Raw genomic sequence first — 18,190 nt, forward strand, 5'->3', positions numbered from 1 at the left:
AATCTTAAGGCACTACAACGTTTCCTGGGGTTTGCTAATTATTACCGAAAGTTCATTCGTAATTTCTCGTCCATGGTTAAGCCTCTCACTGACATGACTAAAAAGGGGACGGATTTTTCTAGGTGGTCTGACAAGGCTTGTCAAGCATTCTCCTCTTTGAAAAAATGTTTTGCCTCGGCGCCCATACTCATTCAACCTGATGCGTCTCAGCCATTCATTGTAGAGGTAGACGCTTCCGAGGTAGGGGTGGGAGCAGTATTGTCACAGGGTTCGTCCCCTGGTAAGTGGCATCCGTGCGCCTTTTTCTCTAAAAAATTGTCGTCCGCTGAGAGGAATTACGATGTCGGCAATAGGGAACTCTTGGCCATTAAGTTAGCTTTTGAGGAGTGGCGCCATTTTCTGGAGGGGGCAGTTCATCCGGTCACCGTCATCACCGATCACAAGAACCTGCTATATCTGGAGTCCGCGAAACGTCTGAATCCCAGACAAGCTAGGTGGTCATTGTTTTTTACCAGGTTTAATTTTGTCGTTACATATCGTCCTGGGTCAAAAAATGTAAAGGCGGATGCCTTATCTCGTAGTTTCCCGGGGGCCGGGAATACGGACGACCCGATTCCTATCCTTCAGGAGGGGGTGGTGGTTTCGGCAGTATGCTCTGAGCTGGAGGAGGAGGTATTGGAGGCTCAGGGGGACGCCCCTGTTGGACCTCCAGGGAGATTGTTTGTTCCAGATCAGTTGCGACAAAAGGTGATCGAGGCACACCATAACTCAGTTTTTGCAGGACACCCGGGGAGTAAAGCAACTGTGGATCTCCTCTCGCGTCGGTTTTGGTGGCCTAATTTACATAAGGAGGTGGTAACTTTTGTCGCGTCCTGTGGGGTTTGTGCGCGCTCTAAGACCTCACATACCCGTCCATCTGGGGCCCTCTTACCTTTGAAGATCCCGGAGCGTCCTTGGACTCATCTGTCTATGGACTTTATTACGGACCTCCCTCCGTCTTCGGGTAAAACGGTCATACTCGTTGTAGTGGACAGGTTCAGCAAGATGGCACATTTTATCACTCTTCCGGCTCTCCCTAATGCTAAAACTCTTGCGCAGGTGTTCATTGGGGAGATTGTGAGGCTTCACGGGGTACCCTCCGAGGTGGTGTCTGATCGGGGGTCTCAGTTTGTGTCTAAGTTCTGGAAGGCGTTTTGTGCACGGCGGGGGATGCAGTTGTCATTCTCATCGGCTTTTCATCCTCAGACCAATGGTCAGACGGAACGTATGAACCAGAGCTTGGAGACATATCTCCGGTGTTTTGTGTCAGAGAACCAGGAGGACTGGGCTTCTTTCTTACCTCTGGCAGAGTTTGCTCTTAATAATAGGCGGAGCGAGTCCACTGGTAAGTCCCCGTTTTTTGGGGCATATGGTTTTCACCCCCAGTTTTGTACTTTCAGTGGGGGGGGCTCTTCGGGGGTTCCTGAGGAGGAACGATTTTCCTCATCACTCGCTTCAGTATGGAGAGGGGTGCTGAAGAATCTGAATACTATGGGGAACCGATACAAACGTATGGCTGATAGGAGGAGAGTGTCTGGTCCGGACCTAAGTGTGAACGATCGGGTATGGTTGTCTACCAGGAATATAAAACTTAAGGTTCCCTCCTGGAAACTGGGTCCCAGGTTCATCGGGCCGTACAGAATCAGTTCTATTATTAATCCGGTGGCATTCCGTCTTGACCTCCCCCCTACGTTTAAAATTCACAACGTATTTCACAGATCATTGCTTAAGAGGTATGTGGCGCCGGTGGTACCGTCACTTTTACCTCCCCCTCCAGTGGTTGTCAATGGTAACTTGGAGTTCCAGGTATCGAGGGTCATTGATTCACGCTTTAATCGCCGGTCCCTTCAGTACCTGGTTCATTGGAAGGGGTATGGTCCTGAGGAGAGGATGTGGGTTCCTGCGTCGGATATTAACGCAGACCGATTAGTTCGGGCCTTCCACACGACTCACCCGGATAAACCTGGCCCTGAGGGTCCGGAGGCCCCTCGTAGAAGGGGGGGTACTGTCACGGGTGTGTTGCCACGAAGATCGTCACGAGTACACAGCCTGACTTCTCGCAGCTGACTTGTTGGTGCTTTGTGTTTCTCGGCAGTGAGGGAGTTAATTCTCTCTCTCTCTCTGGGCTAGATGAGGTCCAGCCTCGCCCAGCTGCAATCAATACTTCTGTAGTGAGACTCCTTCATATACCTGCTGGTCTGTTTGGGAGGTGTCGGTGAAAGCATTTCATTCAGACTGACAGAGCGGATCGTGGTGTTTGGAGTTGCTGAGATAAGTGTATTTGGAAGTGTTTTTTCCCTTTCCTCGCTTTATCATTTATCTCTTTTCCCGTTGGTTTTCCCTCTGTTGTAGTTGAGAAGTTGTTTGTATGCAAGGTGGTTTTGGTTTTTCCCTTGTACTGTCTCGTTCGTCTAAATACTGTGTTTGGGCATATTATTTCTTGTTCCCTTTGGTTGTGATCGGGGTCCTTCTCAGGACTAGATTACTGAGGTGCAGGGATCTTCAGGAGGTAGGGGTTACGCTGGCGGCCTGGACCTCTGTACCTTTAACAGTACCTCCAGGTTGAGGGATTAGTCAGGGCCCCAGCTTAGGGTCAGCTTAGGCCCCCTACCTCCAGTATACAGAGACAGCGTGACAAGAGGGTTGGGAAAAGTCATATTGCCATCGGCTACAACAGGTATTGCCGCAAACCTTTTAAGGGGAGGTCGCACTATGCATTCACTCTTTGGGATACAAGTTCCAGTCAATGAAATCTCCGTTTCCAGAATCAAACAAGACACATTTGCAGGAAAACAGTTAAACAGTGCAAATCTTTTGATACTTGATGAGTGCACCATGGCACCCAAATATGCTTTGAGCTTAATTGACAGACTTCTGCGTGAAGTTATGACTACAAATATTGCAAAAAACAATGAAATTCCTTTTGGAGGTAAAGTTTTTGTCCTTGGCAGAGATTTTAGGCAATGCCTTCCAATTGTACCAAATGGAACAAGAACAAATATTATCGAGTTAACCTTAAAAATGTCAGACCTTTGGAAAGAGTTTAATAAACTCCAACTAATTAACAACATGCGATCTTCTGACCCAGAGTACAGCAACTGGCTTCTTAAACTTGGTAATGGTGAACTTAACAATGAATATATTCTTGGAGAAGACATTATTTAAATACCAGAAGACATGTTGTGCACTGACTGCATCGTAAGTGATGTTTTTGGACAACGCGTTGAAATAGATGTGAACGACCAAAGCTGTGTTGAGAGGGCCTCTTCCTATGCAATTCTCTGTCCCAAGAACGATGACGTAGCTCTGCTAAATTCCCGTGTGATGGATAGAATGCCTGGAGAGTATAAGTTGTACAAAAGTGATGATTCGGTGGATATCAACAATGAAGATGAACGAGAGCATTATCCAGTTGAATTTTTAAATAGTGTTACGCCATCAGGAATGCCATCCCACAGACTACAACTTAAAGTTGGAGCAATCGTAATGTTGCTGCGGAATCTAAATACAAGAAATGGTCTATGTAATGGAACTCGCCTTATTGTTACTGGACTCCATTCCCATTCAATCAAGAGTGATCACTGGATCAGAAAAAGGAGACGAAGTGTTCATTCCACGCATTGATTCATGTCTTTCAGACACCGGTCTTCCATTTAGGCTTCGACTTCGACAGTTTCCAGTAAAACCAGCATTTGCCATGACAATAAACAAGTCACAAGGTCAAACTCTACACCGTGTTGGCATATATTTACCGGAGCCCGTTTTTGGTCATGGACAACTCTATGTTGCATTTTCAAGAGTTAAAATGAGATCCAATGTCAAGGTGCAAGTTTTGGATACCCATTTACAAGGAAAGTTGCTTACAGATAGTCCAAAAGTATTCACCAAAAATGTTGTGTACAAAAATATTTTAGGTTAATATTGTTAAGAAATATAATCTAGGGTCGTACTTCTTTTGTCCGATGATTTATTGTAAAATATTGTTACATATTCATGGAATAGTTTATATATTTTGATCATCTGTTTAATAATTTTGTTCAGTTGTATTAAGTTCTATAACCAATAATAGTTAATAATAAAGTATTATTTTGTGTATTCATTGTATTATTGATAAATAATAGCGACATCTGCAGCATGTGCTACTAAAGTGAATGCAGATTTGTGCCTCTCCACGCACTTAGTCCCGGCGTGGAAAGCAGCGAATCTACAGACAGCAGCTAATCACAGCAGTATCTGAGGGCGCGTGCTGTGCCTCACATCCTGCAAGGAGCTGCTGACAACAGGACAGACAGCGCTGGAGCAGAGAAAGGAAACAAGGGGAGGATTAGGGTTTAGTTTTTGAACTGTGCTGTAGAGATGGGGGAATGAGTAGGTCATACAAAACCAGGATAAGCAGGCCATACAAGCTAACATGAGAAAGCCGTACAATCCAAAATAAGTCAGCCATACAAACCAGGATTAGAGGAATGACGGAGCCATACAAACCAAATTGACAGACCGCGCTGTGGATGCTGGATGTGACACAATGGGGGATAACCCCGTCCACAGCCCATCATTCACCATGGTGCGCGGAACAGCAGACCCCTGGAGCAGCCGCAAATAGTTGTGATGTAAGCGGAAGCAAGAGCCGGCTGCAGCCGGGGGAATTACGTGCTGGCTGTGTATCGTCAGCGATGTTGTCACAAACAGGATTGACAACATGACATAATGACAAAATTCATTAGGGGCACCGAGGGGATACATTGGGGGGTTAATTTAAAGTAGTACACAACCCATTTAAACACTGCTTCGCTGATTAGTCGCGCCCGGTCAGCCGCATACATATTCTAGAATACCCGATGCATTAGAATCGGGCCTCCATCTAGTGTTAAATTATTACAGTACATTATCAAGCAATGCCAGCACCCATCAGTGTATGTACTCCTATCTATGGCCCTCTTAATTTCTGCCAAGCCTTGTCCATGTGCAATAGATTTATAGTCTGTTATTTCATTATGTGCAATTTTGGGCACACAAATCTGTCATGCTACAAACAAAGAAAGTAGATCTACAGCATATTTTATTACATTTTTCTCATGATAAATCACTATAATGAGAAAAATTGAAGCAGTACCTTGTGTTTTTATATTATTTATATTTATATATGTATTATATATCCTCTATTTAACCTGTGACAACCAGCATCATTTGCCCCGTCAACTTACAGTTACCTGATGGCGACTTTGAGATTTCATGAACTTATATCATGCATATTATAACCCTTAGTATTTTGATTAATCGTTTATTATTATTTATTTTCTAGTATTCATTTTTCTTCTTAGTGCAGCCTTTTATGTCCACATAACTCATGGTTATCAAATATATTACATTAGTGACAGTTTGTGCATCTGCCCTCTTCATGCATGGCTGATGAACCCAACTTCTGTCATTTTGGCCTTTTCCATTATGGCCACTGCCACACTGCATTGCCAGCGTCCATGAGAAGACCGTGTTACTAACTGTATTTATTCATATCTCTTTATACTTCTGGTGTTATACTCTTTTGCAATGTGGCTTCTGCCAAACTGCATTGCCGAAGAGCATGAATGGACCATGGACTCCCTATGGCCAATTACATCTCTTTAATCTCTAGGACTGTTGAGGGAGACTGTTGTCTTTACTGACCTATCAGGCAATGGTAACTGTGCTTGCAACCTGGTTACTTCTCTTGCTGATATTTGAATGGTATTCAATGGGTTTTACTGCATGAACGACCTATAATAAATATATATTATAACCAACAAATCACTCACATTGCTCTGATTCAGTGTGGGTACATAGCTTGTACTAATTATTGAATTAGACACAATTTATGATTATTATTACTGTTACATTACTATTTATACAGCTCGCATCGGCATACTCTTTATTAACCTAAATTAATGTATTCAACCCTGTATTCCTACCTACACAACATTACAGTTAGTTTCCTCTAGCTTCTGATTAACATTCTTCATATGGTGGATGAGATATTCATCTACTCACTGGCTGAGATATCCTAAAGCACAATTATAAATGAGTACCTTCTGGCGGATATACATGTGCTTCTCACAAAATTAGAATATCATCAAAAAGATAATTTATTTCAGTTCTTCAATACAAAAAGTGAAACTTATATTATATAGAGTCACTACAAACAGAGTGATCTATTTCAAGTGTTTATTTCTGTTAATGTTGATGATTATGGCTTACATCCAATGAAAACACAAAAGTCATTATCTCAGTAAATTAGAATAATTAACAAAAAACACCTGCAAAGGCTTCCTATGCATATAAAAAGGTCCCTTAGTCTGTTTCAGTAGGCTCCACAGTCATGGGGAAGACTGCTGACTTGACAGATGTCCAGAAGGCAGTCATTGACACACTCCACAACGATCAATTACTGCATCAAAGCGGCGTGGCATGGAGGCGATCAGCCTGTGACACTGCTGAGATGTTATGGAAGCCCAGGTTGCTTTGATAGCAGCATTCAGCTTGTCTGTATTGTTGAATCTGGTGTCTCTCATCTCTCTCTTGACAATACCCCATAGATTCTCAATGGGGTTAAAGTCAGGCAAGTTTTCTGGCCAATCAAGCACAGTGATACTGTTGTTTTTAAATCAGGTATTGATACTTTTGGCAGTGTGGACAGGTGCCAAGTCCTGCTGGAAAATGAAATTTCCATCTCCAAAAAGCTCGTCAGAAGAGGGAAGCATGAAGTCCTCTAAAATTTCCTGGTAGATGGCTGCACTGACTTTGGTCTTGCTAAAACACAGTGGACCTACACCAGCACATGACATGGCTCCCCAAACCATCACTGATTGTGGAAACTTCTCACTAGACCTCAAGCAGCTTGGATTGTGGCCTCTCCACTCTTCCTCCAGACTCTGGGACCTTGATTTCCAAATGAAATGCAAACTTTATTTTCATCTGAAAACAAAACCTTGGACCACTGAGCATCAGTCCAGGTCTTTTTCTCCTTGGCCCAGGTAAGATGCTTCTGGCATTGTCTATTGGTCATGGATGGCTTGACACAAGGAATGCGACACTTGTAGCCCATGTCCTTGATACATCTGTGTGTGGTGTCTCTTGAAGCAATGACTCCAGCAGCAGTCCACTCCTTGTGAATCTCTCCCAAATTTTTGAATGGCCTTTTTTAACAATTCTTTCAAGGCTGTGGTTATCCCGGTTGCTTGTGCACCTTTTTCTACCACACGTTTTCCTTCCACTCAACTTTCCATTAATATGCTTGGAAACAGCACTCTGTAAACAGCCAGCTTATTTAGCAATGACCTTTTGTGGCTTACCCTCCTTGTGGAGTGTGTCAATGACTGCCTTCTGGACATCTGTCAAGTCAGTAGTCTTCCCCATGATTGTGGAGTCTACTGAAACAGACTAAGGGACCTTTTTAAATGCGTAGGAAGCCTTTGCAGGTGGTTTTTGTTAATTATTCTAATTTACTGAGATAATGAGTTTTGTGTTTTCATTGACTGTAAGCCATAATCATCAACATTAACAGAAATAAACACTTGAAATAGATCACTCTGTTTGCAATGACTCTATATAATATATGAGTTTCACTTTTTGAATTGAAGAACTGAAATAAATTATCTTTTTGATGATATTCTAATTTTGTGAGAAGCACCTGTATATCAAAAGTGAGATGGAAGTTCTAAATTAATAGTATCCTGCTGACATCTTTTGTATATTTATTATTTTTTTGAGCCAGAATGTTATGATGGGATACTTAAAAGGGTTGTCATGTGGTATGAAAAGTTCACAGGTGGCTTGGAGCATTAACATATAAACTAAGTTATATTCACTGGCAAAGGCTACTCCATGGTCTGCACTTGCACAAAAAGAGGAGACCTTACAGTTTCACTAGCAGCAGAATTGCTGCAATGAACAGGTGACTTCAGCAGCAGATATTTTATGATAATGTGCTGCTCAAAGTCACCAGGCTGCTGCAGCATTCCTGCTACTGGTGCAATGGTGATATCACCGCTTCTTGTCTGTGTGCAGACCACATACATGTCTCCGCTGGACCAGGGGAGTTGTTTTTTACATATGCCGTACCCAGGACAAAGTTTAATTTTGCCCAAACAACCTCTTTAAATCTTTTTTTCAAAGGTTGTATAATTTCCTTTTGAGCTTATACCCTCATAGCAAGAGCATGGAATATTTTCTAGTTATGGCTGTCAGTGGCCATTATTTGAACTAATCTTGAAGATATTAATATATTTGCTTACATTCGTACCTCTTTTTCAATAAAGTCCTTTTGGACTTTTGCTTCTGAATCAGGAGCATGGAACAATTGCCTGAGTTTCAATTTACTGTCACTACCACATCCGTTGCCAGGGCCACTTTGTCATTCACAATACATTTTGGACACAAGTATAATGTTTACAATAATGTTATATCTACATTTATCCAACCCAGGAAACATTTTTCAATAACCCAAAAATGCTAGGCTAAGTACATGTAATTGTTAAACATGTTAATGCAACAACAGCATGCCCGTGACTCCCCGGCGCCTGCGCACAAGATCACTGCTGAAAACAACATAGCTGGGAGAAAAAAGTGCGCCTTGCGTTAAAGGTGATGTGCGCATGCGCGGGATTAGGAAGATGAGACTGCACGTCTCCGGGCACTATGACGTGCAGGACAGGGAGGGAACATTGTAATTCACAAAGTAGGTGGAGATTTCTTCCTGTCCCCCTGCCCGCAAGCATCAGAAAACGGACATCAGCAACCAGACCTCTAATATGAGGCATACAGGTAGGTATAGATGTACATTTCTATCACCTGTATGCCCATTTTAGAGGTCAGATAAGTGCCAGGGGGTGACAGATTCCCTTTAAACAATAATTTACCCAGCATGGAAAATTTGGACTGAGGGAATTTAAACTTCCTCTTTTTTTGTAGTGCAACAAGAATTAAAAAAAAGTGTAATTAAGATGCTGTGCTGCAGAATATCACTGATGAATCAATTCACAGTCACATAAAGTCTACAGGTCCAGCACATTCTTATCACTTTAATCTGTATATTATTCACAGACTGAGACTTCCACTCCCATTTTTTACGTTCTTCAGTGCTGCAGGAGTACACCACACTCTGATTTAAGCCTTTCTATCCCTATATGTAGTGATGAACTGTTCACCCTTCCTGACTTTCTATCCTTAAAATCCTATAATGGCTAATGTTTTCCCTGTCCGCATCTTTTGTAGTGCTTGTGTTTGCTACCCCTGATTAATTTTATTAGACTATCTGATGTGATAACTGCAAGGCGTTAAGAGGAAGCCCATGCGGTCACCCGTGACATAATGTGAGCCTACTCTCAGGCTGATGCAATTTTCAGCAATGTGTAAAATGGCACTGACATTTATTTTTTATTTTTTGCAATCCACACAAATTGCAAATTTGTGTGGATTGCAAAATTTGACTCAAAGTTGATTTGCAGTGGATCTATACTAAATAGTCCTTCTTTCACTCTTTGACCACGGCCCCACTATCAGTATTCGGTCAGTATTTTTCCTCAGGAGTGGGAGCCAAAACCAGGTGAGGAACAATCAGAGAAAAGGTATAATAGAAACAAGTAACCAATTCTGCATTCATCACCCACTGCTGGTTTTGGCTCCCACTCCTCAGAAAAAATACTGACCAAATAATGATAGTGGGGCCGTGACCTTATACCTTCACTTGAACATTGTTCTCATTTTTGCATTGAGGTAACCCTATGCTCATCCCTCCCCTCTCATTTTTATGGTCATTCTTTCATGACAGTGTATTAAGCACCAACCTGTCACTTGGGCTCTGGCTTGGTCTTTCTGACCTTTTAATGATTAGCCAACTCGAACAATGGCTGTATACATTTACCGTATATATTATTTTATTTTTTGAAAATAACTGTGTAAATTTGAGCTTTCACATATGGAATTAAACACCAAATGTACTTTCAGACAGCTTTTAGTCTCTTGGTAGCAGAATTGGGATAACAGCACGCTGGTTGTGTTTATCCTATATTTTGTATGTAGCCTGAATAAGTTAAAGCATTGCAATATTTGTTTCTAACTCTAAAGTTCTTTACTATTGTACTGTAACTCTGTTCGTTACCAAATAATCAAAGTCAGGGATAGAATCATGAGGCAGTCAGTTAAACAGAAAAAAACATGGTAAGGAACTAAACACAATGACATACAAGATACAAAAGTTAGACAAACAAAACAGAATAGTAAGAAACTAATATACAACACACTACCAGCTCATGAAACAGAGTGAGGAGTCCCCAAACAGCCAAAGGCCAAACACGCTCAGAAATGCTATGGATTCTAATTGAGGTTTTAGAGTTTAAGGCTATGTACGCACGTTCAGGATTTGATTGCAGAAATTTTTGCAGCGTTTCTGCATCTCTCGGTAGGAAAAACGCTGCGGAAAAAAACGTGCATTTTGATGCATTTTTGATGCTTTTTTGTACATCAATGAATGCTTTTGGGAGGTAAACAAAGATATTTGAAAAAAGAAACATGGGACATTGCTTTAACCCTTGGATTACCATCAGACATGTGGTGAATATATTGGTTAATTTAATTGATTAAAGAATGTGTCTGTTGTATTTCAAATAAAGTGTTTTACTCTGTGTGTGTGTGTTAAGTAAACTAAAGTAAAGAGTTAAATAAGGTATAGTAGTGAAAGGGTCTGATTGACACCTTGTCATCACTAAACAAAAGGGGTAGGTGTCAGCTAATCCAATAATCCCAGTCTCATTAGCATTTCCATTTGTGTCATTTCTGAGGCTGCTGAGAGCTGTTGTTTTAGCCTAGGAAGGTGCCATTAGGCAAACATGTTCCCTGGCTATTAATAACAGCTCATAGCTATTTTGCTAGCCACAGCGTCCCCCCGATCAGCAACCCGCAGCGATTTGGACGCAGCGTATTTTTTCTGCGTCCAAAACGCTGTGTTCTAATGTGTTCTTTTGTTGTCAATACATGCTGATCCACCGCATATATTGACATTTCAATCGTCAAGCGTCTCCGCTACAGAAATTGACATGCTGCGGGTGAGTTTGGGTATGTGGCCACGATCAGGAGCCGCAGCAGGTTTGAAGCATCGTATTTATGCGGCATCAAACCCGCAGCGTCCAGATGTTACAGAAAAGTGGATTGGATTTCTAGAAATCCCATGTCCACTATGTGTGCATCTGAGGCTGTGGATCACCTGTGGACACTGACATGCGGTGCGTCTTTCAGGATCGCAGCATGTCAAATTCTCTCGCAGAGTTGCTAGTCTCCGCAACAGAAATTTGACCACTAGAATTTATTGAATGTGGTAAATCTGCATGGTTCAGCGAACACATGTGGATTTCATAGAATCATAGAATGGTAGAGTTGGAGGGGACCTCCTGGGTCATCTGGTCCGACCCCCTGGTCAAAGCAGGATTCACTAAATCATGTCAGACAGATATCTGTCCAGCCTCTGTTTGAAGACGTCCATTGAAGGGGAACTCACCACCTCTCGTGGCAGCCTGTTCCACTCATTGATCACCCTAACTGTCAAAAAGTTTTTTCTAATATCTAATCTGTGTCTCCTCCCATTCAGTTTCATCCCATTGCTTCTAGTCTTTCCTTGTGCAAATGAGAATAAAGATGATCCTTCTACAATGTGACAGCCCTTGAGATATTTGTAGAATAGAACGCAGTGTTTTGGACGCAGCAAAAATATGCTGCGTCTAAAGTGCTGCTACATCCGGATCGTGAGCACATATATTAAAAAAAATGGCATGGGCTCCCGCATCATTTTCATAACCAGCAGAGGGAAAGCATACCACTGGGAGCTGATATTAGTAGCCGGGGAATGGGCCATTAGCCAAAAATGTATGCTATTAATAACAGCCCACAGCTGTTTGCTTAGCCTTTACTGGCTAGACTACAGGGAGACCCCAGAAAAAAATTGACGTAGGGTCCCCCTAGAAAATCTAACCAGAAAAGGTTAAACAGACAGCTATGGGCTGATATTAATAGCCAGGGAAGGGGCCATGGATCCTCGCCCCCTCCACGGCTAATAATATCTGCTCTGAGCAGTCCCAGAAATGGCGCATCCATAAGATGTGCCAAATCTGGCGCTTAGTCTCTGGTCTTTCCACTGCCGTATAGCAGTGGCGAATGGAGTAATAGTGTTGGGGTTCATGTCAGCCTCGTATTGGCGGCTGACATGAAGCCCAGGTTAGTATTGGAGAGGCGTCTATAAGACGCCCCCATTACTAACCCCGTAGTAAAGGGGTTTTGTTTCGCTCACGCCCGGACTGACTGGCGTGAGCATGATTAGTGATCCCACTGTACCATGAACCGGGGAGTGCCTGGAGGGGCGTAACTAAGTATCTACCCGATCCGACCAAGGTCGCACGGCGGCTAACGACTCCGTGAACCAAGGAGGAACCGAGCAGAGGGACCAGGTGCGACTCCAGGTCATACCCCGGTCACAGTTGTTGACCCACACCGGGGAATGCAGGAACAGGCAGGTAGGCTGGCACACAGGCAGGTGGGTATTGGCAAGTACGGCTGGTATGCTGGCAGGTGGTCACTGGCAAGCACGGCTGGTATGTAGGCAGGAGGGGGTACTGTCCGACATGGCTGCAGTGCCAACAGGGAGGCACTAGCAGGTTGGAGCGCAGACTGGATAGAGGCCAGTACAGACTGGGAGACAGGAACAAAGCCGCATTAGCGGTAGACAGACAAAGCAGAAAGGAACCGCCGGAGCGGTGGACTAGACAGAGCAAAGGGGAACCGCCAAAGCGGTGAGCAAGCAGAGCAGAACTAAACCGCAGATGCGGCGAACAAGGCAGAGCAGAAAGGAACCGCCGGAGCGGTAACAAGCTGAGCAAAGCAAAACCCGCAGATGCGGTAGACAAGCTAAGCAGAGCAAAACCCGCAGATGCGGTAGACAAGCTTGAGCAGAGCAAATCTCACAGATGCGGTAGACAAGCTGAGCAGAGCAAAACCCGCAGATGCGGTAGACAGGCTGAGCAGAGCAAAACCCACAGACGCGGTAGACAAGCTGAGCAGAGCAAAACCGCAGACGTGGTAGACTAGCTGAGCAGATCAAAACCGCAGGTGCGGAGAACAAGCAGAGTGGAGCAAAACCGCAAGTGCGGAGAACAAGCAGAGCAGAGCAAAACCGCAGGTGCGGAGAACAAGCAGAGCGGAGCAAAACCGCAAGCGCGGTGAACAAGCAGAGAGAAGCAAAACCACAGGTGTGGAGAACAAGCAGAGCGGAGCAAAAACCGCAAGCGCGGTGAACAGACAAAGCGGAGCAGAACCGCAAGCGCGGTGAACAGACAGAGCGGAGCAGAACCGCAAGCGCAGTGGACAAAATAGAGCAGAACGGGACTGACAGTGCAAACAGAAAGGACAGGGCTCTGTTCACATGGAACAGATAAGAAAATACAGAAAAATGGCTAGAACACAGAAGGGAGATACGGAGGAAGGGAAAAGAGACAAACAGAACCAGATACACACAAGGTACTTACAATGAAGTAGCGAGTGGACACAAAACTCACAAACAGAAGTACAGAGACAACGAATTGGAGCTAGGTGCAGGTTCAGACAATGCAGGAAAGGGAGGGTACGGACATAGAAACAAAACAGGTAACAGGCTAAGGTACAGTTCAGACAGGAACTGCTACTGCAAGAAATACAGGAGCGAGTCTGGGTATACGGCCCCCAGATTGGCGGACTGACAGGCTAGGGTACAGTTCAGACAGGAACTGCTACTGCAAGAAATACAGGAGCGAGTCTGGATATACGGCCCCCAGATTGGTGGACTGACAGGCTAGGGTACAGTTCAGACAGGAACTGCTACTGCAAGAAATACAGGAGCGAGTCTGGGTATACGGCCCCCAGAATGGTGGACTGACAGGCTAGGGTACAATTCAGACAGGAACTGCTACTGCAAGGGATAAATGAACCAGTCTGGGAATACAGTCCCCAGTGTGGCAGAAACAGACTAGAAGTGAAGGTGTTGCTCAGGCACCTCCTACTGGGTGGTGGGGGTTTACATATAAAGGGACTCACAGCAATAGGCTGGAGACGCATTAGGGGTGCGCCCACAGCAGCTATAAGAAGCAGGAAGTAACCGGGCCGCCGCCCTAAGCTGTTATGTTCTGCTACCAGAGCTAAGGAAAGAGAGGAGATCTGTCCCTACGATAGAACTCAGCTGAATCCCTACGATGTAACAGGGAACCTGATCCTGCGATCAGACCTGCTAAAGTCCTAAGCTAGTCTGTACGGAGACCAATAGATGTGGGGAAGGAATCCCTACAAGTACTAAGGACTGGGAGGAAAATGGGACACCTCCTAACAGAAATAGTAGCAGACAGACGAACAAACAAAATATATAGAACATAGAGGTCCGTAGACCAAGCAAACTAACAGAGTTAGATACAGAGCACAGGCTAGCTAGAAAGTAGTTATACAATGAAGTCCAGCAAAGCCAGAAGGGCGGAGCAGGATTAAATAGGCCAACAAGGTCATGTGACCAGTAATAGAAAAAACCTAAGAGCAAGGTTCTAACAGTACCCCCCCTTCTAAGAGGATCCTCCGGATCCCCTAGGACCAGGCTTATCAGGAAATCTCCTGTGAAACGCTCTGATAAGTCTGGACGCGGAAACATCATCTGACCTCACCCAAGAGTTATCCTCGGGTCCGAAACCTTTCCAGGCCACAAGATACTGCAAACTACCTCTATACCGTCTAGAGTTAAGGATGCGAGAAATTTCATATTCCCCGTCCTCCACCACCGGAGGAACAGAGGCAGAGGCGTCACCATCCGACACAACAGCTTTTTTTTAACAGAGAGACATGAAATACCGGATTAATTCTCCAGGAGGTAGGAACCTCCAACCTAACAGCAGATTGGTTGACAACCTGAAGCACCTTAAAGGGCCCTACAAACTTGGGACCCAATTTCTTAGAAGGAATCCTCAACCGCAGATTCCTAGAGGACAACCAAACCATGTCACCAACAGCGAACAAAACCTCCTGTCGTTTCCTATCAAAGTAGTCTTTAGATTTTCTGTTGGCCTCCTGAAGATTACCACGCACATCCGTCCAAACTCTCTCCAAATCACCAGAAAAATTCTCCTCCTCAGGCACGGCAGATCCCAACTTGGAGAACGACCCAAACAACGGATGTCTCCCAGAACAACAAAAAAAAGGCGAACAACCAGCAGAAGAAGATGTATGATTGTTCAGAGCAAATTCAGCAAGTGGCAGAAACTCAGACCACCCCTCTTGATTGTCTGCCACAAAACAACGCAAGAACTGCTCAACATCCTGGTTTTTCCTTTCTGTCTGGCCATTAGATTCAGGATGATATCCGGACGAGAACGACAAATGAACTCCCAACCTGTCACAAAAGGCACGCCAAAAACGAGCCACGAACTGAGGACCCCTATCAGAAACAATGTCAGTAGGAACGCCATGAAGTCTGACAATTTCCTTGACAAAGGCCTTAGCGAGAGTTTTAGCGCAGGGTAGTTTGACGAAGGGAACCAAGTGACACATCTTGCTAAAACGGTCCACTACCACCCAGATGACAGTAAAACCCTCAGAGGGGGGAAGGTCAGTTATAAAGTCCATAGCCAAATGTGTCCAAGGAGCACTGGGAACCTCCAAAGGACAAAGCAACCCCGCAGCAGGAGTATGTGAGGACTGAGATCTAGCACATATAGTACATTGACGCACCCACTTAATGACTTCCTTCTGCCATCCAGGCCACCAAAAACTGCGACCCACCAGTCTCTTGGTCTCAGAGATTCCGGGATGACCTGCCAACCGAGATTCGTGACACTCAACAAACAAATCTCTCCTAAAGGTCCCAGGCACAAACAACCTCCCATGAGGAGTGTTAGATGGGGCATTCTCCTGTGCTTTAAGAATCTCATCTTCCAAAACGGAGTCCAAAGCAGCTATCACAACACCTTCTTGTAAAATGTTCTCCTCTTTCTCAGCACCGACTATGGGAGAAAAACTGCGAGACAAGGCATCCGCCTTAACATTCTTAGTACCAGGGATGTAAGTAACGGAGAAATTAAACCGCGAGAAAAACAGTGCCCACCTAGCCTGACGGGCATTCAGGCGCTTGGCAGCATCAAGATATATCAGATTTTTATGATCCGTAAGAACCTGAACGGGAAATTCCGCACCTTCCAAGAAGTGGCGCCAGTGTTCAAATGCGAGTTTAATAGCCAATAATTCCCGATTACCAATATCGTAATTCAGTTCAGTCTCCGAAAATTTTTTTGAAAAAAAGGCACAGGGATGTAATCCATCCCCGTTATCCTGAGACAATACTGCGCCAACCCCCACAGAGGAAGCATCAACCTCAACCAAAAACGGCTTAGTCACATCAGGCTGCATAAGGATGGGAGCAGAGGTGAACCTCTCCTTGAGATACACAAAAGCTTCAATGGCCTCAGAAGACCACTGAACCGCATCAGCACCTTTCCTGGTGAGATCGGTCAGAAGTTTGACAATACTAGAAAAATTTTTTATGAATTTTCTGTAATAATTGGCGAAACCTAAAAACCTCTGTATCGATTTCAAACCAATAGGCCTAGGCCATTCCTGTACAGCTTGAACTTTAACCGGGTCCATCTCAAATCCTTCGCTGGAGATAATGTAACCCAAAAAACTAATTCTCTGTACAGCGAACTCACATTTCTCCAGCTTAGCAAAAAGCGAATTGTCCATTAATAACTGTAATACCTCACGTACGCTCCGCCAATGAGACTCCAGATCCGGCGAATAAATCAAAATGTCATCCAAATACACAACCACATTTTTGCCGATCAAAGGTCTAAGGATGTCATTAATAAGATTCTGAAAAAATGCAGGAGCATTAGTAAGACCAAAAGGCATAACCAGATTCTCAAAATGACCCACAGGAGTGTTAAAAGCAGTCTTCCATTCGTCACCCTCCTTCATGCGCAACAGATTGTATGCCCCCTTAAGGTCAATTTTAGAGAACCACTTGGCCCCCATTAACTGGTTAAACAGATCAGGAATCAATGGCAGTGGGTAAGGATTGCGTACAGTAATTTTGTTAATCTCACGAAAATCCAGACAAGGATGTAAACCGCCGTCCTTTTTTTTTACAAAAAAAAATCCAACCGCCACAGGAGACTTAGAGGGCCTAATGTGACCGGCGGCCAAACTTGTCTGTATGTATTCCTCCAAAGCCTTCCTCTCAGGAATAGTAAGGTTAAATAAACGACTTTTAGGAAGAGTCGCTCCAGGGACAAATTCAATAGAACAATCATAGTCTCTATGGGGAGGCAAAACCTGCGATTTCTTCTCAGAAAAAACTCTCCAAAAATCCTGAATAGGAACAGGCAATTCTCCCCTATCCAAAGCTGCAATACGCCCGTTACAACACTTGTCATAACATTTATGGCTCCAGGATTTAATTTCACTGGTAGACCAATCCAGTACAGGATTGTGAAATTTTAACCAGGGCAATCCCAATATTACTGGAGAAGGCAAGTTATTCAAAACTACCAAATCCAATTTCTCATGGTGAACACCATTAATAGTGAGAGGAAATTCACAGACCTTGAGAGTAATATTCTTCAAAGGGGAACCATCCATAGAAACCACAGCAATGGGGGATGATAAAGGTTCGGGTTTTAAATTGAGTCTTTCCAAGAATCCCCCATCAATTACTTTCAGAGTAGACCCACAATCAACAAACACCCGAAATTCCATTAATTTTTCCTGAGCAATCGTGGAAGCAGCTAAAAATACACCCTTGGAATTTAAACAGGCAATACGGGCATGACTGACCTTTTTTTTTTCTTTCTTCATACGAAGCTCACAGCCTTTAATCAAATGACCAGATTTTCCGCAATAGAAACACAAGCCTTCAGAAAATCTACGGTCTTTTTCTTGAGAGCGAGGTGCCACCGATCCAATCTCCATCGGTTCACCACTGTTAATACACACATTCTCATAACCAGAAACTGACATAGCAGAGGATTTGCTCTCATTAACCCTTGCACGCAGTCTCCTATCCACCCGTATAGCTAATTGCGTAGCCTGTTGCAAATCTTCAGGTGTAGGATAAGCAATTAGCAGGTCT

At 44.0% G+C, this 18,190-nt stretch overlaps 1 protein-coding gene across 4 annotated transcripts in view; it reads left to right on the top strand.

Moving 5' to 3' along the window:
- Positions 1–18,190, top strand: part of EPB41L4B (erythrocyte membrane protein band 4.1 like 4B) — a 1,171,543-nt gene that overhangs the window by 931,661 nt on the left and 221,692 nt on the right. The window lies entirely within an intron of this gene.

This window comes from Phyllobates terribilis, unplaced genomic scaffold (genome assembly GCF_046119375.1).
Source record: "Phyllobates terribilis strain yellow unplaced genomic scaffold, ASM4611937v1 Scaffold_4__5_contigs__length_816908805, whole genome shotgun sequence".
Taxonomy (NCBI): Eukaryota; Metazoa; Chordata; class Amphibia; order Anura; family Dendrobatidae; genus Phyllobates; species Phyllobates terribilis.